This window comes from Scyliorhinus canicula, chromosome 17 (genome assembly GCF_902713615.1).
Source record: "Scyliorhinus canicula chromosome 17, sScyCan1.1, whole genome shotgun sequence".
Lineage (NCBI taxonomy): Eukaryota > Metazoa > Chordata > Chondrichthyes > Carcharhiniformes > Scyliorhinidae > Scyliorhinus > Scyliorhinus canicula.
The window spans coordinates 41,718,864-41,741,901 of NC_052162.1; the positions used below are offsets into that span (position 1 = coordinate 41,718,864).

General features: G+C 46.0%; 1 protein-coding gene across 2 annotated transcripts in view; it reads left to right on the forward strand.

Annotated features, from left to right (window-relative positions):
- zc3h12b (zinc finger CCCH-type containing 12B) overlaps positions 1 to 23,038 on the forward strand; it is a 120,821-nt gene that overhangs the window by 72,952 nt on the left and 24,831 nt on the right. The window contains exon 1 of one of the 2 annotated variants that reach the window (XM_038775619.1): positions 9,630 to 9,741. The exons of the other annotated variant lie outside the window; for it this stretch is intronic. The gene's annotated coding sequence lies outside the window, so the exon portion shown is untranslated. Of the gene's footprint in view, positions 1 to 9,629; positions 9,742 to 23,038 lie in introns of those variants that run through there. 2 annotated transcript variants of the gene reach the window in all.

Consider the following 23,038-nt stretch of genomic DNA (forward strand, 5'->3'; position numbering starts at 1 on the left):
CATCACTTGGTTATTGCATCCTGTTTTTGAATTAAGCTGAGATAGAGGATTGAATTAATACAAAGATGAAAAGTTGGTTTGGTTTGAGTCTGTGTCTTACTCCGTAATCCATTACCTGGACCAGTCAGGTCCGTTGCACTCCCGAAGAGAGGTAATAATTGATCAGTCAATCTTGTTCATAATGGGACCTAAAGGGATAATCAACCACAACTCTCATAACTTGTATTAATGGAGCATCTTTAACATAATGAAATGCCCTAAGGCACTTCAAAGTTGCGGTACAAAACAAATGGGATACCGAGCCACAAAAGGAGATATTATGCAGATGGCTAAAAGCTTGGTCAATCTGATAAGTTGTAAGGAACATCTTAAAGCAGGAAACAACTTCTCTCGTGCCTTTAACGTTGGGCTGGTTTCTCGGTGGAATTGTGGGATCCTCTATTCCCACCGTTTGTCAGTGGGATTTCCCGGGAAACCCGCAGACAGGAACAGAGAACCCAGTGGCCGGAGAATTCTGGCCAGAATGAAGTGTGCCAAGGTGCAAGCGCTATAAAACAAAATATTAAGCTGTGCTACAGAAATAAATAATTAGGTCAGATAATTAAAAGCTTGGTCAGAGGTTTAGTTGGAACATCTGCACGGTGACTGACTGTGCAGAGTCTGCACGTTCTCCCTGTATCTGCGTGGGTTTCCTCCGGGTGCTCCGGTTTCCTCCCACAGTTCAAAGTCATGCCGGTTAGGTGGATTGGCTGTGATAAATTGCCCTTAGTGACCAAAAAGGTTAGGAAGGATTATTGGGTTATGGGGATAGGGTGGAAGTGAGGGCTTAATGTGGGTGGGTGCAGACTCGATGGGCCGAATGGCCTCCTTCTGCACTGTATGTTCTATGTATGTTCTATGTTCTATCTTATGGAAGGAATGTGAGGTAGAGAGGTTAGGAGAGGGAATTTGAGAGCTTAACATCCTTACATAGCAACCAATGGTGGAGCAAATTAAATCAGGATTGCTCAAGGGGGCAGAGTTTAGTAAGTACAAATATCTTGGAGGATTGTGGGACTAGGGGTATTATAGAGATAGGAAGGCAAGAGGCCGTGGGAAGATTTACAAAGCAAGGATGAGAATTTAAAAATTGAGGCCAAGAAGGACAAGGTTTACCGCTGTCATACTTCTATAGGATCATGTTTGTGATTTTGATAAGAGACAGCATATTGATGTGGAAAGAACATACGCCTGATTGGAGAGAATCAAACATAGAGTTTTGGGAAAGATAGATGCAGATTTGGGAGGCAGGAGCACATCCAAGGACTTTTGAGAGGCAAGGAAGTCGGAAATGAGGGAGTAATTTGCAAATACAGTTGAATCTATGGATTTTCCGAGCGCGAGAGATGATGACAGCAGATTTTAAGGAGAGATAGGCAGAACCAGAGGAGAGAGAAGCATTAAGAATATCAGCTAACATGAGGAATGGGAAGGTCTATTATTGATATAATTTAGCTCCATTCAGCTCCAGATAATTGTACAAACTAACATGAAGAGGTAAGTCAAAGCTAGGGAAGCTTACCAACGCTCTGTGCTGAAAAGCTGCCCAGATGTGAAAACTCCAACAATGCTCCTGCGCTCACTTTGGAGTCCATAAGCCTGATTTTAATCTGTACCTAGATCTCTGAATCTAGGTTCGAAGTGTGAGAAGATATACACTCACAGAGTCATACAGCTCAGAAAAGGCCCATCGTGCCTGCGCCGGCCAAAAACAACCAGCTAACTATTCTAATCCAATTTTCCAGAACTTGGTGCATAACCTTGTATGCCCTTGGATCGCACGTGCACATCTAAATACTTCTTAAATACCCTTATGTGAGTCTCTGTCTTCGCCACCCTTTCAAGCAGCGTGTTCCAAACTCCTTCCACCCTCTAGGTGAAAAGGTTTTCCTTACATCCCCTATAAACCACCTGACACTTACCTGAAATATCTATGTCCCCTTGTCATTGATCTCTCCACCAAAGGGAAAAGTTTTTGTGGGGAGAAAAGTGAGCTAACGTTTTGAGTCTGGGTGAGTCATCCAGACTTGAAACATTAGCTCCCTTTTATCTCCCCAGATGCTGTCAGATCTGCTGAGTTGTCCAGTATTTTCTGTTTTTGTTTCAGATTCCAGCATCCGCAATAATTTGCTTTTATCTTCAGAAAACGTTTCTCCCTGTCTACTCTATCTATGCCCCTCATAATTCTATACATCTCAAACATGTCTCCTCTCAGACTCCACTGCTCCAAGAAAAACAATTCAAGTCAGTTCAATCTCTCTTCATAATTAAAACTCTCCAGCCCAGGCAACATCCGGTTGAATCTCCTCTGAACCTTTTCCACTGCTATCATATCCCACTTATCATGTGGATTCCAGAACTGTACACAATACTCTAGCTGTGGTCTAACCAACATTTTATACAGTTCCAGCATAATCTCCCTGCTCTTAAACGCTATGCCTCGGCTAATGAAGGCAAGTATACCATGTGCCTTCTTGGCCACTGTATCCACCTGCTCTGCTACCTTAAGGGTCTGGTGTACATGCACACCAAGATCCTTCTGATCCTCGGTGCTTCACAGGGTCCTGCCATTTACCATGTATTCCCTGGCCTTGTTTGTCCTACCAAAGTGCATCATCTTATACTTAGCCGGATTGAATTCCATTTGCCACTGATCAACCCATCTGACCAGACCTTCTATATCTTCCTATATTCAAAGGCTATCCTCCTCACTATTTACCACCCCAACAATTTTTGTATCGTCCGCAAACTTACTGATCAACCCTACAATATTCATAACTAAATCATTTATATAAACCACAAACAGCAAGGGTCCCGACACTGATCCCTGCAGGACCCCACTGGACACAGACTTCCAGTCAGAAAATTGCCCCTCGACCATCACCCTCTGCTTCCTGCAACTCAGCCAATTTTGGATCCAATTTGCCAAATTTCCTTGGATCCCATGAGCTCAGTCTCCCTTGTGGGACCTTATCAAAAGCTTGGCTGCAGTTCAAGTAGACTACATTGAATGAATTTCCCTCATCTAAACACGTGGTCACTTTTTTGAAAAATTCAATCAATTGGTCAGACATGACCTCCCTTAACAAAACCATGCTGACTGTTCTTGATTAATCCCTGCCTCTCCAAATGCAGCTTAATTTGGTCTCTCAGAATTGCTTCCATTAGTTTCCCACCACTGAGGTTAGACGGACTGGTCTATAGTGTCTTAGTCTATCCCTACCTCCCTTCGTGTATATTGGCTCTACATTGGCTGCCCCCCCAGTCCTCCGGCAACTCTCCTGTGGCCAGAGAAGGATTGAAAATTATTGCCAGCGGCCCTGCTACTTCCTCCTATGCCTCACTCAAGAGCCTGGGATACATTTAATCCCACACTGGAGATTTGTCTACTTTAAAGCCTGCCAAACCAGTCAGTGGGCGGCACAGTAGCACAGTGGTTAGCACTGTTGCTTCACTGCGCCAGAGAACCGGGTTTGATGCGCAGCTTGGGTCCTGTTTGTGTGGGGTCTGCACGTTCTCCCCGTGCCTGCATGGCTTTCTTCAGTGTGCTCCGGTTTCCTCCCTCAAAAGTCCCAAAAGAGTGCTTGTTAGGTGAATTGGACATTCTGAATTCTCCCTCCGTGTACCCGAACTGACGCCATAGTGTGGCGAATAGGGGATTTTCACAGTAACTTCATCGCAATGTTAATGTCAGCCGACTTGTGATACTAATAAAGATTATTATTATCAGAACCTCCTCTCTGTCTATGTTAATCTCCTTACTTTTATTACAATCCTTCTCCCTGGTTTCTATGCCCACACTCCCTCTCACGAGTGAACACTTACACAAAGTATTCATTTAGAACCCTACCCACATCCTCCAACTCCACACACAAATTACCACTGCGATCCTTAATGGCCCTACACTTCCTCTAGTTACCCTTTTATCTGTAATGTACTTGCAAAACAAATTAGGGTTTTCCTTTATTTTACTTGCCGGTTTCCTTTCAAGTCCCCTTTTTGCTTTCCTAATTTTCTTTTTAAATTCGCTCTTGCCACGTTCTATGCGCCTTCTGGACACCTGCTGATTTGAGCCCTTGAGATCTGCCATGTCTCCCTTTTTCTCCTAATCCAATGCCGTATATCCTTCGATATCCAGGGTTCACTGGATTTGTTGGTCCCACCCTTTTCTTGATGAGAACATGTTGGCCCTGTTAGCGGTCAGACTTTTGATTTCAGCACCCACACACCTACCATGTTATGGAGGTCTGCCGGAAGGTTTTAGGGTGGGCACCTGTCCTATTTTGTATGCATCCCCATTGAAAACACATCCAACAAGAGGCAAGTGAAATCCAGTCCATTGACTCTCCTCTCCACAGATGCTGCCTGACCTGCTGAGTATTTGTAATTTTTCTGTTTTTTTATTTCACATTTCCTGCATCCGCAGTGTTTAATTTTTATTTTTATTCCAAATTCTGCCCTTGTCACAGTAACAAAATCGTTCTTATCAAAATTATAAATAATCTTCTATGTGACGAAGGTAAACCTGCCCCATCATCCTCTTTGACCTGTTTGTAGTTTTTGACCTGGTTGAGCACACCATTCCCCTCCAACACCTCTCACTGTCATCTTGCTGGGTGGGACTGTACCACCTAGTTCCATTCTTCTCTATCTAATGGTAGCCAGAGTATCACTTGCGGTGGCTTATCTTCCTGCTCCTGCATCATTATCTCTGGTGTCCTCGTGTATTCTTAGCCCCCCTCCTATTTCTAATATGCTCTGTGACAACATCATTCAAAAACACATTGGTTTCCATATATACACATGGTATTCATCACACCCCTCTATCAAACCTTCCACTGCTTCTAAATTGTCAGGCAACTCATCTGACATCCAGTACTGGTTGAGCAGAAACTGATGCGTTCATCAGATTATAATTTATTGTCACGTGTACCGAGGTACAGTGAAAAGTGTTATTTTATGTACCATCCAGGCAGATCATTCCATACATGAAAAACATAGGACATATGGGCAGCACGGTAGCATGGTGGTTAGCATAAATGCTTCACAGCTCCAGGGTCCCAGGTTCGATTCCCGGCTGGGTCACTGTCTGTGTGGAGTCTGCACGTCCTCCCCGTGTGTGCGTGGGTTTCCTCCGGGTGCTCCGGTTTCCTCCCACAGTCCAAAGATGTGCGGGTTAGGTGGATTGGCCATGCTAAATTGCCCGTAGTGTCCTAATAGTAAGGTTAAGGGGGGGAGTTGTTGGGTTACGGGTATAGGGTGGATACGTGGGTTTGAGTAGGGTGATCATTGCTCGGCACAACATCGAGGGCCGAAGGGCCTGTTCTGTGCTGTACTGTTCTATGTTCTATGTTCTATGATAATTACACAATCTAAATACATAGACACAGGCATCGGTGAAGCATAAGGGGTGTAGTGCTACACAGTAGAGAAGATGCGTGGAGAGATCAGTTCAATCCATAACAGGGTCATTCAGGAGTCTGGTAAAAGCAGGAAAGAAGCTGCTTTTATATCTTTTAGTGTATATTCTCAGACTTTTGTGCACATTCTCAGACTTTGTATCTTCTGCTGATGGAAGAGATTGGGAGAGAAAATAACCTAGGTGGGCGAGGCCTTTGAATATGCTGCCTGCATTCCCAAGGCAGCGGGAAGTACACACAGAGTGAATGGATGGGTGGCAGATTCGCGTGATGGACTGGGCTGTGTTGAAGACTCTCTGTAGTTTCTTACAGTCATAGGCCGAGTAGTTGCCATACCATACTGATGCAGCCAGATAGGATGCTTTCTATGGTGCATCTGTAGAAATTGGTAAGCATCAATGTGGACATGCCACATTTGCTTGGTTTCCTGAGGAAATATAGGTGCTGTTGTGTTTGATCATAGCGTCAACGTGGGTGGACCAGGACAGATTGTTGGTCATGTGTACACCTTGGAATTTGAAGCTGTCAACCACCTCCACCTGGCCACCATTGATGCAGACAGGGGTGTGTACGACACTTCGCTTCTTGAAGTCAATGACCAGCTTAGTTTTGTTAAAATTGAGGGAGAGATAGCTGTCGTTACACCATGCCACCAGGTTCTCTGTGCGCGATTCTCCGCTCCCCATGCCGGGGGGGGAAGAATCGCGGGGGGGCAGGACGAATCACGCCACACCGCCCTGGCACCCCCCTCGATTCTCCCACCCCCCCCGGATGGGCTGAGCGGCCTGACGAACCCGACCGGTTCACGCCGGCGCCAACCACACCTGGTCACTGCCGGCGTGAACAGCGGGCCTGTGGGGGGGGGCGGAGGGAGGATCGAGCACCACGGGCGTGCTCAGGAGGTGACTGGCCCACGATCGGTGCCCACCGATCGTCGGGCCGGCGTCTCTAAGAGACGCACTCTTTTCCCTCCGCCGCCCCGCATGATCAAGCCGCCATGTCTTGCAGGGCAGCGGAGGGGAAGACGGCAACCGCGCATGCGCGGGTTGGAGCCGGCCAACCTGCGCATGCGCGGCTGACGTCACTTCGGCACCGCCGGCCGCGTCATTCTCGGCGCGCCGCTTTGACGCAAGCGTCAAGGCCCGGCGCCCGAGATTCACGCATCGCCGCTCCTAGCCCCCCCGGGGGGGGGGGGGGGGGGGGGGGGAGAGAATAGGGGACGAGGAGCGGCCTCCGACGCCGGAGTGAAACACTCCGGGTTTCACTCCGGCGTCGGCTGTTTCTCTCCGTTTCGGAGAATCGCGCCCTCTATCTCCATTCTGTACTCTGACTCATCGTTGTTTGAGATCCAACCCACTACAAAGCGGGAGTCTAGAATGTGGTGCAGAATGATGCCAATGGTGCAGGTCCAATCCTCGTACAGGCTGTGGTCGTTCATAGCGGGCTGCCTCCTTGCTTGCCACACACTTGCTTCGAATGATGACCCTAATGCTTAGATAGCCACTTTATTCTCTTTCTAATAATAATGGTCCTTTATGAATTATGACTAATTACCATTGTGGGTATGTGCAGATTATGGAATATTTAGGAATTCGGAGTTAACTTTGTTGAGTGATGGGGGTTTAGGGGGCCCTAAGGATTGTGTCCAGCTCGTGGTTGTAGCATGAATTTTTATTACTTCACTCCTCTATTAAATTAGCAAGTTTTTGTTACGCCACCAAGGCTTTGGCAATTATCCGATTAAACTGGAGTGAAGCTTGCTCTGAATGCTTAGTGAATAAATGTTTTTCTGTGACTGCAAACCACAACTGTATAGATTTTTGTTTGTTTCATTTGGTAGGCATCTGTATTGGATTTTATCCAGGAATGCAAATGCTAGAACTGTTGCCAGGAAATCAAATTCTGTGCATTGATCTGCAATGTTTACATGTTGGTGCTGACCTTCATTTAGGCCAGCTATTGAATTGGAAATTGAATGGGACAGTGAATGCATAACGACTGGTATCATTTAAATGAATGCGCACACACCGCGTCATGGGAGTTCTATCGGTAACTGAGTTAGCATGCTCAGCAGTACTACTGACTTAAATATGAGTTATGGAACTGCAGTGTAAAGCTGTAGTCTTGCACATTTGCACTGTTTATTTTCTTACGGATGTACATTTGGAAGGTAGATTCAAATGAAGAAAGTCCTTTGGCCTCATGCATTCTGAATATTAGCTCTGGGCGCAATCTACTGGCCTCACCGTTAAATCTCGCGACAGGCCTCTTGTAAGATTTACAATGTTCGTTATGCTCATGAGATGTAACCTCAATGGGCGGGATCCAGATTTGCACATTCAAGTGAGTCGTTAGTGTCACTTGAATGTGTCTACACCGGAGTGGCCCAAGGCCTGGGACCGAACGGCCTCGTCTCAGAAACCCTGCCATGGTGCAGTTTAGCACCTGTCTCCACAAACATGGACGAGGCATATCGGCATTTGTAGGGTCTCCCAGGCGAACGGGGACCCCGAGTAGTCAACTCTGGGAAGGGTGGTACCCTGCCACCTGGGTGCCCTGGCAGTGCCACCTGATGCCATCCTGGCAATGCCAGGGTGTCCAGGTGGAACTGCCAGGCTGACAGGGCACTGCCACGGCACCAGGCTGGTGTCATGGTGCCCATGTGGCATTTTAACCATGCTGGGAATCGGGTCTGGGGCGCTCTGCCCTCATGGGTTGGGGCGCGTGGGGCTTGAGGACTCCATAATTAGTAAGTTGTGGAATTGGGGTGTCTGGGGTGGGGGAGTCCGAGGGATGGGGAGCCATTTTTCTTCTTGCACTGATGAGTGGAGGTGAAGTTTGCACATTCTCCCCGTTTCTGCGTGTGTCTCACCCCCACAACCCAAAGATGTGCAGGGTAGGTGGATTGGCCACGCTAAATTGCCCCTTAATTGGAAAAAAAATGATTTGAGTACTTTTAAAAAAATTTTAAATCATGCCCTCTATGTCTGTAATGTCAGCCAATAGTGTGTCAGCCATATCTAGGCATGAAGCTTGAACCTACAACCTTATGACCCAGAGCGCAAGATAACAAAGTGCAAAGTGAAACTAGAGTAACATTATCACTAAGGATTCAATTGGTAGTAAAGGACAGCATTGAAAATTGTGTGTTAGAGACAGTGAGGAAATGACTGCGGTAAATAATTCATTTAGGACCCAGAATGATGTTGTGCATTCCAATTCACATTCCAATGGCCTAGGGTTAAAGCATCACATAATAGTGCATTGCACCATATCAATTCCGAATGTGTGCTGAATTAGCTGATTTCAGATGGGGTAGCAGCAGGAATAAAATTTAGCCAGGATTGGTGATAAATGTGCTCGTATGGGTGTAAAATTGGGCTTGTCCAACACCTTCCGCAAAGAGATGTACCAAATTTTGTTGGAGTATAAAGATCAGTTCTGTGGCCTGGTGTTCACAATGGGAAGCAATGCTCACAGAAAATGCATCTCGAAAATTGAAGGTGAGCAGCGTGTGGTTTCTCATCCATTATTTTTAATGATAATAGCAGACAATGCAGCTGCAATTTCCAGAAAATGTTGATGGCATGGTGTTTCAGAAAATGTCAGTGCGTCATTGGACAATTCAGCTGTGGAAGACATCATGGCTGCGATTATTCCCGCCCTCTCCTGATGTCCACCTGTGCACTACCCAGCACTGCTCAGCTTAGATAATCTCCTGTCCTTAGATCAGGAATCAAATCAGTTGTCGCAATTGCCATAGACCAGGGAATTGAATTTGGGGTGTTCCCAGTCTATAGATTTTGACAATAAGGTTTACTTGCCAACAAAAATTGCATAGAAAGCTTGCAAATATGAAAACACTTTGATTCATAGAAGTTATAGATTCAATGAAAAATATGAATTTGATTGAATGTTGAAATCTCCTTTTTTTATGATTCTGTTTGGTCACTATGTGTACTGTAGTTATTTCTCAATGCCTGAGTGAACCACAGCAAATTAGTGTTCATCACCTAGCTGAGGGCTTGGCGTATGGAAGTGCTAATATACATAGACGTCACTGAAATAGCTCAGTACTAGAGCACGATTCGTTGTTGTCTGAATTTCATTGCGTCATAGCTGTGGGCGGGTATGAGTGTGATAAAGAGGAATGACTGGTAATCCCCCAAAGCAGTCAGACGCTGAGCTTGCCAGAACAGAAGACGTATAGTTGTACAGCTCTCTAGAATGGAGTACAGACTCTCAATGCACAGTTTAGACCTGCTCTAAGCTGGACTTTACTGTGAGTATATTATGGACTATGGAAAATATATTATCACCAGATTTAAATAGTTTGTCTCCCCCAACTCAATATCTAGACTTTTCAATATTATTTGATAGTAGAGCATGTGGTGACAGTGTTGCGTAGGAAATCAGCTGTATCAGTGGTTTTAATAAAATGTGTTAAAAATAGAAATGTTTCATTCGGTTTTAGTATTTCAGAGCTGCAGCTCATTAGTGCTCTCTCCGTTTAACCATGCTGAACACTAGAATGATACCAGGGATGAGAGATTATAGTATGACGAAGGAGGGTGTGAATATTTGATGTTTTGGAAATCATAGCATGTTTTGAGAGGGTAAATGCTGTCAGATCATTCCATTGCTTGGCAGCACAGACTCAGGATTTTCACTAAAAGAATAGAGGGAATCTGGAAGATGATTTCTTGCACATTTCTTAGACAAGGGAATGTGTTGACACAAGTGCTTATGGAGGAGTATAAAATGAAGAGTATAAAAGGTTACAGGGAAAGGCAAAGAAGTAGGATTAGACAGTTCCAGTTCAAGAGCTAGTGTTGGCCCAAGTGTGCCAGATAACTTTCACCGGTGCTATGAGTCTGTGAATAAATTTTCTTGTCACAAACATATGTCTGTTTAATTATATTGATCTTTGCATTATTCCACTTGAATAAATCAGCAATAATACCAATATATTAAGCTTACATGGATGTGTGTCATAAGCATTTCGGTAACAAGTAATGGATAGCTTATAGAATTGTTCTGATATATCCACATTTAACTCTGATGAAATTACAGAATTTAATGACATATATGAGGAAATTCTACTTAAAACTTGATATTTAGGATTTCTTAATTGATTTAAGATATGTTAACAAATCTTGCGTACTTGTGATTTAAGGTGCTTTTGAACACCAAAGTAAAACCTCTTTCTTGTCTGGAAAATGTCACTGTGCTTGATGTTCGAGGTAATGAAGCTCAGGTTTTGAAGTGAATAATGCAGTTCTCAAACAGGGGGTTCTATTTTATCTCGAGCAGTTAAAAGGGGGAGCAGTCACTTACCCCACTCTGATCCTGTTGCCTTCCCGCTGCACTTGTTCTTTTGGGGCAGGCTAACATTTTTTTAGGTTTGCTTGTGGGTCAGAAAAAGCAGGGGGAAGGCAGGAACCTGCTATTTAGTAGGCTGATCAGCCATGATCATAATCAATGCCGTAGCAGGCTTGGAAGGGCCAGATGGCCTACTTCACTCTTATTTTATATGTTTCTGTGCAATGCCCTGGGATCTTAGTTTGAATCCCACCATGGCAGCTGGTGAAGTTTAAATTCAATTTTTAAAATCTGGAATTAAAAGTCTAATGATGACCATGAATCTGTTGTCGATCTGGTTCACTATTGTCCTTTAGGGAAACAAATCTGCCATCTTTATCTAGTACATGTCACTCCAGAGCTAGAGCAATGTCATCGACTCTTAAATGCCCTCGGAAATGGCCACTCTGTACAAAGCAATTAGGGATGGGCAATAAACGGCCACATGAATGAATGAGAGAAAAGATATCATGAATTATTCAGAGTTGTAATTTACCAGAGGGGGTTTAGTTTTCTAATTCTGTGGCTAGCCCATACACACTTTGCCAAATCACCCCACTGCCATTTAATGGCTGTCAGTCCTTCAGTTTGTTCAGAGCGAGACTTGCACCCCAAATTAGGAAGAAGTCCTACCTCCGAGAGCTGCCAGGCAATCTCTCTGAGCTCGATGGCGTCACCAGGGTGGTGGCCACTACAAGGATTGCATCAAGTCCCCAGAAGCGATTGTCACTGAGGTTGGAAGGATATTACTGGCCAGGCAGGCCCCGGCTAGGGGTTGGAGCCAGGGTGAAAGCATGGAGGTCTATAAAGGAGGTATCTCCCTTTGCCCAGCTGTCAGCCTGAGTAGTGAAAGCTGCTGAGCTGTACATTTGGCGTGGTCCACTCTCGGTGGCAGCGTCCCATGAATGAGCGGGCCTCCCAATGTCCTCTCCCCCCACATTATTAAAATGGCAGCAGGAAGGGTGGCTAAGCATTGGGAACAGCGCTTATACCATGGCATCCAATTTTGCAGCCTGACCTGCTTGCCAGCCGGTTGGGTGGCGGGGTGGTGGTTGTGGGGGTTGGGGGGGGGGGGGGGGGGGGGGGCGCAGTATGAATAATATCCAGTCCAATATTTCTGTAAAGGATACAGCTTCCTCATGATAACAGTCTTCAGACCAAATGTATCTGTCAACTTCATGCTTGACCATTTTATGCTGTCTCATAGTGAACTTGACAGAATCCTTTTTGCAATCATTGAATTTTACAATAAAAATGGAGTTGTGAAATCCAGTAAAATAAAGCAGTCAAATAAATATTGAGCAAAGTAATATTAGGAGAAAGCTATAATTTTGATTTTTTTTCAAGTACAGATAGTATGGTGCAGGCGGACTTTAAATTCTATGATTGCACAAGCTCCAGTATACTGTTTACTGATATCTTAATAGTATTGTTTATGGAAACAGAGTGTACTAAAGAGCACTGTGTAATAGTTGATAGTTGTAGTTAGTCAGCTCAAATTTGTAACTTGCCACTAGCATTAACAGAACAGCTGTTGCACTCCAGATCGTGCCATTGCAAAACTGCTGATATTTTCCTTTACTCTTCAACTGCTTGTTTGAATTGTGACTGGCTGCAGAAGGAAAACTGTGTTTAAGATAGCGTTTCGCCGATCATTCTTGCAATTATTGATTTATTAAATGAGGCAAGTAACAATACTTCTCTGGATGCTCCTGGAAAGTTCAAGTATTAAAATGCTGAAAGCTAAACTTTGAAACGATCAGATGTAAATGATGTTGAATAACGGAGTTATTGCTGTCAGGGAAGGGATAAATAAATTCAGTGTCCAGATTAATCAAGCTACTTCACAATCCAGAGACTTTTGAGCTGAATTCTACTGCAGGTTTCAGCACCCTGACATCAAGATTGAAATGCGAGTCTCGGACTGGCATTGCCAGCAGTGCACCTCTCGGCACAGTCTTCCCTGAGGCAACCTCCTAATTGGCTGCCCTTGGTTTTGACTATCCTATTAAGGGCGGCATGTAGGCTCTCGATGCTGCAGGCTCAGTCAGAGCTCCGCAGCTTCAGCAACCCCACTGGGAGAAGTGGAAACTGCTGAGGTAGTTTGGGGACTGCGAGGATACCTCATCATGGAGTTACCCTTGGATCGGTCTGGAAAAATTTTAAATTGTGAATACCGAAATTGGTAGCCTCATCAGAACAAAAGAACAAAGAAAAGCACAGCACAGGAACAGGCCCTTCGGCCCTCCAAGCCTGAGCCGCCCACGCTGCCTGTCTAAACTAAAATCTTCTACACTTACGCGGTCCGTATCCCTCTATTCCCATCCTATTCATGTATTTGTCAAGATGCCCCTTAAATGTCACTATCGACCCTGCTTCCACCACCTCCTCCTGCAGCGAGTTCCAGACACCCACTACCCTCTGTGTAAAAAAAAAACTTACCTCGTACATCTCCTCTAAACCTTGCCCCTCTCACCGTAAACCTATGCCTCCTAGTAATTGACCTGTCTAACCTGGGGAAAAGTCTCTGACTATCCACTCTGTCTATGCCCCTCATAATTTTGTAGACCTCTATCAGGTCGCCCCTCAACCTCTTTCGTTTCATTGAGAACAAACCAAATTTATTCAACCTCTCCTCATAGCTAATGCACTCCTTACCAGGCAACATCCTGGTAAATCTCTTCTGCACCCTCTCTAAAGCCTCCACATCCTTCTGGTAGTGTGGCTACCAGAATTGAACACTATGCTCCAAGTGTGGCCTAACTAAGGAGGTTGTCTCAGAGCAGAGAGAAAACCACTCCCAGTGAACTGTTTGGGTTGCACATGCAGCCTTTCCAGCCCAGGAAAGACCCTGGGTGGGATTCTCCGACCCCCCACCGGGTCGGAGAATCGCCGGGGGGGGCAGCGTGAATCCTGCCAGCTGCTGAATTCTCGGGCGCTGGAGATTTGGCGGGGGCGGGAATTGCGTCGCACTGTCGAGGCCGTCGGCAGCCCCCCCCCCCCCCCCCCCCCCCCCCGGCGATTCTTCGGCCCGTGGTGGGCCGAGTGGCCGCCCGTTTTCTGCCGGTCCCGTCGGTGTAAATTACAACAGGTACTTACCGGTGGGACCTGGCTCCGCAGGCGGCCTCTGGGGTCCTTGGGAAAGCGCAGGGGGATCTGGCCCCGGGAGGTGCCCACATAGTGGCCTGGCCCGCGATCGGGGCCCACCGATCCACGGGCGGGCCTGTGCCATGGGGGCACTCTATTCATCCACGCCAGCCGCTGTAACAGTCCACGATGGCTGGCGCAGAGATGAACCCGCCCTGCGCATGCGCTGGGATGACGCCAGCACATGCTGGCACTCCTGTGCATGCGCCAACTCACGCCGGCTGGCGGAGACCCTTCGGCGCCATTTGGCGTGGCATCAAGCCCCTTCCGCGCTGGCCGGCGCGGCACAAACCACTCCGGCGTCGGCCTTCTCCGCACCTTCGGGGCAGCCCGACACCAGAGTGGTTCACGCCACTCATTCGCGCCGGAGTTGTCTGCCTCGCCGGTACGCAGAGAATCCCGCCCCCTATCTCTGTGGCATGGAGCCTCTTGCTCCAATGCCCCCGACGCCCACTACCGTCCTCTGACCTGACTTAGCTCCCCACTATTTTTCACGGTTCCTGCTTCTAATCCTGTCTCAACTGAGCCAGGTAAATGCAACCAATATATGCATATCAGTAGCAGGGGATAGAAAAGATTATACCTCAGCACTGTCTTAACAAGATCACTTATTTCGTAACCTCCTGATACCTGGGGAAAAACTAACTTCAAAGATAAATTCGAGTATTATTTCTCATAAATTATCTGATGTTGGGAATCCACGTATTTAGAGGCAGAATTAAATGCAACCAACAACCCACCTCCCACCCCACCACCACCTCTACCACACCATGGGCCCTGTGGCTCATTGAGGGTTCTGTCAGCAGCAAGGTGTCCCCCCCCCTGCCGGTGACAGCACTCCGCCGAGGCCCTCCACACTGACCCTCATATCCCAACCTCACCCAGGCCTGCCTGACTGGTCACGACGAGCCCATCCCACTTGTATGGCTTCTGGGACCTTTGTGGTTGCTTCTTATCCTGGGCCTCCTGCAGTCGCATCACAACATGCCCAGTGGCAGTGCTGGGACTGAAAAGCGAGCTGAAAAGTGTGTTACATTTTTCTATACCAAACTGCTTATTGCTAACTAACTCGTATATTGCAGTCACTGGATCACAAAAATGTAAACACTATTTTTGCATCACTGCCAGCATCATTTGTCACTAGAATTTCAGTCAAATGCAATGGTGGATCTGTGGAGTTTTTCAGCTATGTCCACTTGACCTGTGAAAAATGTCGAGTGGTCCAACATTAGATATTCTGCTGAGATTAGGTTGTGTCTGAAGTGTGTACTTTGAACAAAGGGGTGATTTACTTGATTATAGTGACAGGGGGAGTAAATTTGGATATTGAAATAGAAGCATATTGACCTTTTGGAATTTTTCCTGAAGTGTATTGATACCAATATTGACATTAAAAATTATTGTGTGCTGAAAAGCTATATGGAACATTTGAGCTTATTCTCCAAAATAACTGATTGGAGTCAAGTCAACTGATACATTTGTACACTGCTGTTTAAGTCCTTTGATCGATGGCAAAATAAATATTACAGTGCTTCTGGTGTTGTGGGGCGGGATTCTTCGTTGCCCAACGGCAATATTGTAATCGGTGGTCGGGCAGACAATCGGCGACACCCAAATGGGGGCCGGGGCCAGTTTGACGCCAGTGAGCCACGCTCCATCCCCAAGGAAATGGCGTAATCGCGACGCGCGCCGTTGCAACGGTGTTGGCGTGTTCATCGGCCGGCACCCCCGAGATGCTGCTCCCCCGATGGGCCAAGTTCCCGGCCGCGCAGGACACGTGTTGTCTCCGCAGTAGGCAACCAGGCGTGTTGGCTGCGGACAGTGTCCAGCGCCGCCACACTTGGCCGCTGGTCGTGGGGGCTTCTGCGAGGGCTGGTGGGGGCTGGCTTAGGGGTGGCCTGTGGATTTGTGGATGGCTGGTCGGGTCCACGCACGGCCGGCTTTATGTTGTACGGCGCAATTGCTGTAGGTCATCAGCCGTGCGCCTGCGCAGCCCAGGACCCAGCCATTATCCGGCCATTTACAGCGTGGGAGCCGGGAGTTTCACCCGTGTCGTGCTAGCCCCTCACCTGTCCTGGAATAGGTGAACGGTTGGCGCCCATTGTTTCATCGCAAACCTCCCGCGAATTCTCCGTTCGAGCCGGCACGTAGGCGCTGAAACGGAGAATCCAGCCCGTGGTCTTTTGATTGTGTGCCTATTTTCTTATCAATATAAAGTTAAGAGTCCCATTTTGTTTTAATTTTGTCTTAATTTTCTTCTCTTTAATTCCCTCACATTCTGAAGAGACTAACGTATCAGTTGCCCTCACAATACTTCATTGAAATGGAGTTAGTGTCAGGCCAGAATTCAATCGGAGGCATTGTAGTTGAGTCTAATCCTGTGGTCACATTCTTTCCAGTAAGGGCCATGCATTGGCAATCCTGGAGTGGGGATCATGGCCAACTTGCACACCTGTAACCTGGGGAATTAAAACAAATAATAGCATGCTTATAATACCTTGACTATCATCAGATCTTTCTGCAGAAGTTGAGAAGAAAAGAAACATTTTAAGAATACAGACGTTCCATATCCTCTGTGTAGTATATGTATGTTTAACACAGATTCTTCCAGTACCTGGATATTGAACCATCACTGAACCACCTGACTGAAGTTTGTTTTTTAAACTACAAATAAATGTCTGTTGATTTACCTGATAGTTATAAAATAGTTCAGATTTGCATCATGTATGGTGTGCCTTTGTGTTTGATTCCCTCTTCACTTGATCTGTGGTTATCAGTAAATCCAATACATGCGGCAACCAGTTTAAAAGCTATCAGCTACATGTGGGCAGCTCTGAAGATAACACACTTTAGCCTATATTCTCTGCTGCTCTAATGCTACAAATGTCTTATTCTTATCAGTATAATGAATATCTCTGGTATCAAGTGTCATTGAGATTGCCCAGCACAAGCTTTGAAGTGTTAGTCGACTCAGATATTTATTTCATGGCCCTGGAGACCAGGGGTTTTTGAACTACGGGTTGCGACCCGTGGTTGGATTGCACACGGGTGTCGGGAGGGTCACGGAGCAATCAGTCGCAGCATTCCCAATCGCGGAGGTGATCGAGACCCACCATGAACGCCAGAATAAGATCATCAAACTGATGGGGGATTACCTGCTGAAAGGTAAGAGGATGCTGGCAGACCGTGTTATCAGGGATGTGGAACAGTCCTTTTTCAAGAGAAGGAACAGAAAAACTATTGTGTCGCCTGTCAGGAACTGCATTCTGATGTGGACAAGGACACCCAGCTTTGAACCAAGAAGCGGCCCTATCTCAAGCGCGGGATTGACAGCACATTTTCAATGGCCACGAGGAGCTGCTCCCCTCCTGCTCCTCTCTAGATCTTTCCTACAACACCAGGGCTCTGCCCACCCCTTGTCCTGAGCTCCCTGAGCCAACCCCTCCCTGTGCCGAGTGCACGCACCCCGGGCAACCCGCGGGCCTCTGCCCACAGGGAGGCCGAGCGGGCCATCCTGCAGAGGCTGGCGTGGGCCAGCGGCTAGATGTATCCACTCTGAATCTGATAGTGCAGTTCCACATCAGGATCTGCAGGAGACACAGTTCCCTGTTACATCCTCCAAGCCCATGTGACTGTCTGACCCTCTCCACCATATTTAATTTTTCCCTGTTGGAGTGCAAATGGAGCCCAGACTGCCAATAGCCATTTATCGGTTAACTACGTTTATAAGGGGCGGCACGTGGCGCAGTGGTTAGCACTGGGACTGCGGCACTGAGGATCCGGGTTCGAATCCCGGCCCTGGGTTACTGTCCGTGTGGAGTTTGCACATTCTCCCTGTGTCTGCGTGGGTTTCACCCCCACAACCCAAAGATGTGCAGGCTAGGTGGATTGGCCACGTTAAATTGCCCCTTGGAAAAAATGAATTGGGTACTCTAAATTTATTTTTAAAAAACTATGTTTACAAGGCTTCGGTCTACCTAGCCTCGCACAGGGCTAGTGTGAGCTGTATACCGAGTTGCAGGGCCTCTGGTGAAGAGCCTACTAAGAAGAAACTGAAATCAGAACAAAGCAGTATAAGGATAATTTCTTGCACCAGTGCAAATCAGGATCCAAAACTCTTGCGCGTTATATGCAGGGTGGTACTGGCAAATGAAAGTACTTTAAAACTCCCAAAACTTCAAAGGCATTTGAAGACTATTCGTGGGGAGTTCGAGGACAATTCTCTTGATTTTCACAAAGGATGCAGTGAGGACTTAATCAGCTTAAGCTCTTAGCAGAAATGTAACATTGAATGACAAAGCAAGTGAGATTGTAGGACTAAGCAGACTCCCCTGTCACATTAAGGTAAGTGAAAATGGTGAGTTGCGAAGGTCGGCCACCATAGCTCCCGAAGGTCAGCTGTTTGGTAAAAATGGGTCCCGGGATAAAAAGTTTGAAAACCACTGATGTGGTTTAATGTTGCCTTTGAAAGAATTGTTGATTTTCTTTTGTACTTTCCTATGTCGCTTTCCTATCTAGCTTATGTTTTTCAGTTTAATGAGAGTCCTTTCTGTTTAAAAGAAATGTTTAAAATTTACAGCGGAGCAGTCAGCATCTGTAAAGAGTAAAGAAAGGCAGATGTTTTGGATGTATGTTTTCTTCAGGAGAGAGCAAGAGAGAAAGATAAATTGTCATTTAATAAGGGTTTATTTTTCTCCCTATTTTCTTTCCATTTTATGTTTAGATTATTAGAAAACCAACATTCTATAATGTGATCATTAATTCATTATAATAAAGATAGAATGTTGGAAACCTTCAGCCAGTGGACCTGTGCAATTAAAGCTACAGCACAGTAGCATAGTTACAGCGCCAGGGTGCCAGGTTTGAGATCCGGCTTGGGTCACTGTCTGTGCGGAGTCTGCACGTTCTCCCCGTATCTGCATGGGTTTCCTCCGAGTGCTCCGGTTTCCTCCCACAAGTACCAAAAGACGTGCTGTTAGATAATTTGGACATTCTGAATTCTCCCTCTGTGTACTCGAACAGGCAACAGGATGTGGCGACTAGGGGCGTTTCACAGTAATTTCATTGCAGTGTTAACCTACTTATGGCAATAAAAATTATTTTTAAAAAGCATAAGAATGTTTCAAGAAAGAACCACGGGCAGGATTCTCCACCCCGCAGCAGCAATTTTCTGGTGGGGTACACCGTTGGGATTATCTGTTTCGCCGGCTCGTCAATGGGGTTTCCCATTGTAGGGCAGCCCCCACGCCATCGGGAAACCCCCGGGCTGCCGGCAAAACGGAGAATCCCGATGGCAGAGAATTCAGCCCTACATATTTTAATCCTCAGTTACAGTCGATAATACCTTCTAACTAGTCAGTAAGGATACATGCTCAAACCTTTGTGTTTCTCTCTGTGCTGCTATGGGTATGGTGTTGGTCTTTTGATTATGCAGAATGCAGTTTTAGGAATTAGGTGAGATTAAAACAGCTCCAAATAATGGTGGAATTTAACTGTGGTTAACCTGCACTCATTTTCGATTTACTTAGTTACAAGCAAGGAATAGCTTTCTGGAATAGCTTTCTGATACTGATCAACCTTCATATTTCTCTCTGATATCTCGTATATATAAGATGTGAGTATTTGCATGTAAGAGAATACGATTGCAGGAGTGCAGAGAAAGAGCAGGGAAGTAGGACTAATTTGACAGCTTTTCAAAAACAAAGGTACAGGTATGATGGCCAAATGGCCTCCTGTGCTGTATGATTCTGAGGGATTTTTTTTACCGGTTACTGAATTAATTTTGTAATCTTGATTTGCAAAATGTTTAAAGGTCAGAATTGCATTTCCCCTGAAGTTCACAGATGTCAAGTTCAAACATATTTCCCAATTTCACTTTTACTGGGTTTGAAATGAAAGATTTTGGCAATATTTTTCAAGTCGATAGAAAATAAAAACTTATGCTGTGTATAACGAGCTGCCAATTCATTACAAGTCCCTTTTGCGCTACTGCTTAGAATTTAGGAATGATATGTGAAAGCTTTCTCAATAGAGCACTGAAACAAAATCTCTCTTCCTGATTTCTCTTGTCTTGTGATCTGACATAGTGATCTCCCTCCCCAACCATTGCTTCCTCTTTAACTTAAGGAACAGATCAGTGCATAAAATCCACCCTAGGAATTGATCGACATATGGAAATCAGTTTGTTTACTTTAATCAATGATTGTCTTTAAGGTTAGGGTTCCCAAACCTGCTACTTTTGAGCAGAGTCTATTGGACTAAGTCATTTGTCAACTAAGTACTTTTCTTTTTTTTAATAAATTTAGCGCACCCAATTATTCTTTTCCAATTAAGGGGCAATTTAGCATGGCCAATCCACCTAACCTGCACATCTTTGGGTTGTGGGGGTGAAACCCACGCAGGCACGTGGAGAACGTGCAAACTCCACACTGACAGTGACCCAGGGCCAGGATTCGAACCCGGGTCCTCAGCGCCATTGGCAGCAATGCTAACCACTGTGCCACCGTGCTGCCCCCTCCAAGTACTTTTCTTGGGCACTTGGACTAACAAGACATAGTATGCACGGTTCAGATACGCACAGTATCCTGGCTGTCATGGCTTGTAACAAAACCATGTTGTCCCCACTATTTAGAAAGCACACCACTTCTTTGGTCGCGATAATGGCAACACTTGGGCCAATGAAAGTTGCTGGAAACTTTGAGCCTGAGAGAGCAATACAAATTGAAGGAGAGAGGGAGAGAGAGAGAGACATAAATACAAACTGGAGGAGAGAGAGAGAGACAGCAATAGAAACTGGAGGAGAAAGAGAGAGAGACAGCAATACAAATTGGAGGACAGAGGGAGAGAGAGAGACAGCAATATAAACTAGAGGAGAGAGAGAAAGAGAGACAGCAGTACAAACTGACGAGAGAGAGAGAGACAGACAGACAGCAATACAAACTGGAGGAGAGAGAGAGAGAGACGGACAGCAATACAAACTGGAGGAGAAGTGGAAAGTGGAGCTGAGTCCACAAAAGATCAGCCTTGATCTCATTGAATGGCGGACCAGGCTCGAGGGGCCAGATGGCCTAATCCTACTCCTAGTTCTTATGAGAGAGAGAGAGAGAGAGACAGCAAAAAAACTGGAGGAGAGAGGGAGAGAGAGACAGGAATACAAACTGGAGGAGAGAGGGAAAAGAGAAACAGAAGAGGAAATGTTTGTGCTTCCTGAGATGTGCATTTGTGTAAAGTGTTTTATTATGTGTGAGACAGCTTCAGTGCTTCATCCTGAGGACTGAGCTTGATTTCCTGGAAGCTGGTTTTCAGTGGTGAACTTTGGGAACTAGTGAATTGAATTATATTTGCTTTTGGTTTTATTTATTATATTGATAACTTGCCGCATGTTGTAAAAAGTCATAAAGTTGAATGAAAATTTCAAAGTTGCATATATCAATATGTTCTAGTTGATTCAAAGTTTACTTGGTGTTTCTCATAGAAGAATCATTCAAACATTTCTTATATATTTTGTGTACTTTGATTTATAAGTTATTATTCATTCTGTTGTAAAACAAAAAAATAAATTGCAGGTTTGATGATATTCAGGCACTGAACTAAGGTAAATTAAACAATGGGCCGATCTAATGGCAATGAAACAGACCCATGGTGGGCACATTTAGCCGGGTGTTTCCCGGTGCAAGCCCCACTATCTAACGGGTCTTTGTTTTATTTTGGGACCTCAGCGAGGAACTTAGTCTCATTTGCTGCACTGAGGAGCCATTTTTAAATGGCCCCCAATCTCGAGACCCCCCTAGCACTGCCAGCCTGGCAGTGCCCCTGATGGCACCCAGGTAGGTTGGTGGAATCCAGATGGCACTGCCAGGGTACCAGGCTGGCAGTGCCAGGGTCCCACCAGGCATCAGGGGTGCCAGGGTACTACCCTGCCCAGAGCCCAGCTACCCAGGATCCATCTTGGGAGGACACCCCCTACACCTACCTAACCCCCACCTAAATGCACATCCAACCTCCACCCCTTTCCAAGCCTGCAATCAGGCCATCAGGAAAAGGGGCAGCACGGTGGCACAGTAGTTAGCACTGCTGCCTCACAGCTCCAGGGACTAAGGTTGAATTCAGGCCCCAGATGACTATCTGTGTGGAGTTTGCACTTTCTCCCGTGTCTACGTGGCTTTCCTTCGGGTGCTCTGGTTTCCTCCCACACTCCAAACATGTGACAGTTAGGTGCATTGGCCATGTTAAATTGCCCCTTTGTGTCCAAAAGGTTAGGTAGGGCTACTGGGTTATGGGGATAGTGTAGAGGCGTGAGCTTAAGTAGAGTGCTCTTTCCAGGGGCCGATGCAGACTTGATGGGCCAAATGGCCTCCTTCTACACTCTCTAGGAATTCTATGATATACCTGGAGCTTTGACACAGGGGTGGGCATCCTTACAACTGATAAAATATCAGTAGCTGTGGAATAAGTCCATTTAGGGCCTCCATTGATCCAACGACAGGCAGGCTAACCAACATCTCACCTTCCACTAATAAAGGCCCTATGCCAACCCAGCCAAATTTGCACCCCTCTCCACTGCTTCTGTGGCATAAAATTCCAGCCAGTGGGGAGTAAAAGAAGAAGATAAATATTGGAGAAGTGTGTGCAAACGAAAAGGATTGGTTTCTAACAGGGAGTCCTTGAAAACTCTTTGCCTATCCAATCATTACAGTAAAATGCATCAATCCTTCCTTGGATTTGCAAAGCCATGCGCAGAGTGGACAGGGCAAGCCCTTAATCCATCTCCTTGTTTGCTCCAAAAACCAATTCAAATTCAAATTGAATCCTATTCATGGTCCACAAAAGAGACATTCTAGATCCAAGCTGCCAAGAACAGGCATTACACCTGATCTCAAGCTTGATCAATTGCTTTAGTGGATGAATAGGGGCTGATTTAGCTCACTGGGCTAAATCGCTGGCTTTTAAAGCAGACCAAGCAGGCCAGCAGCACTGTTCGATTCCCGTATCAGCCTCCCCGGACAGGCGCCAGAATGTGGCGACTAGGGGCTTTTCACAGTAACTTCATTGAAGCCTACTCGTGACAATAA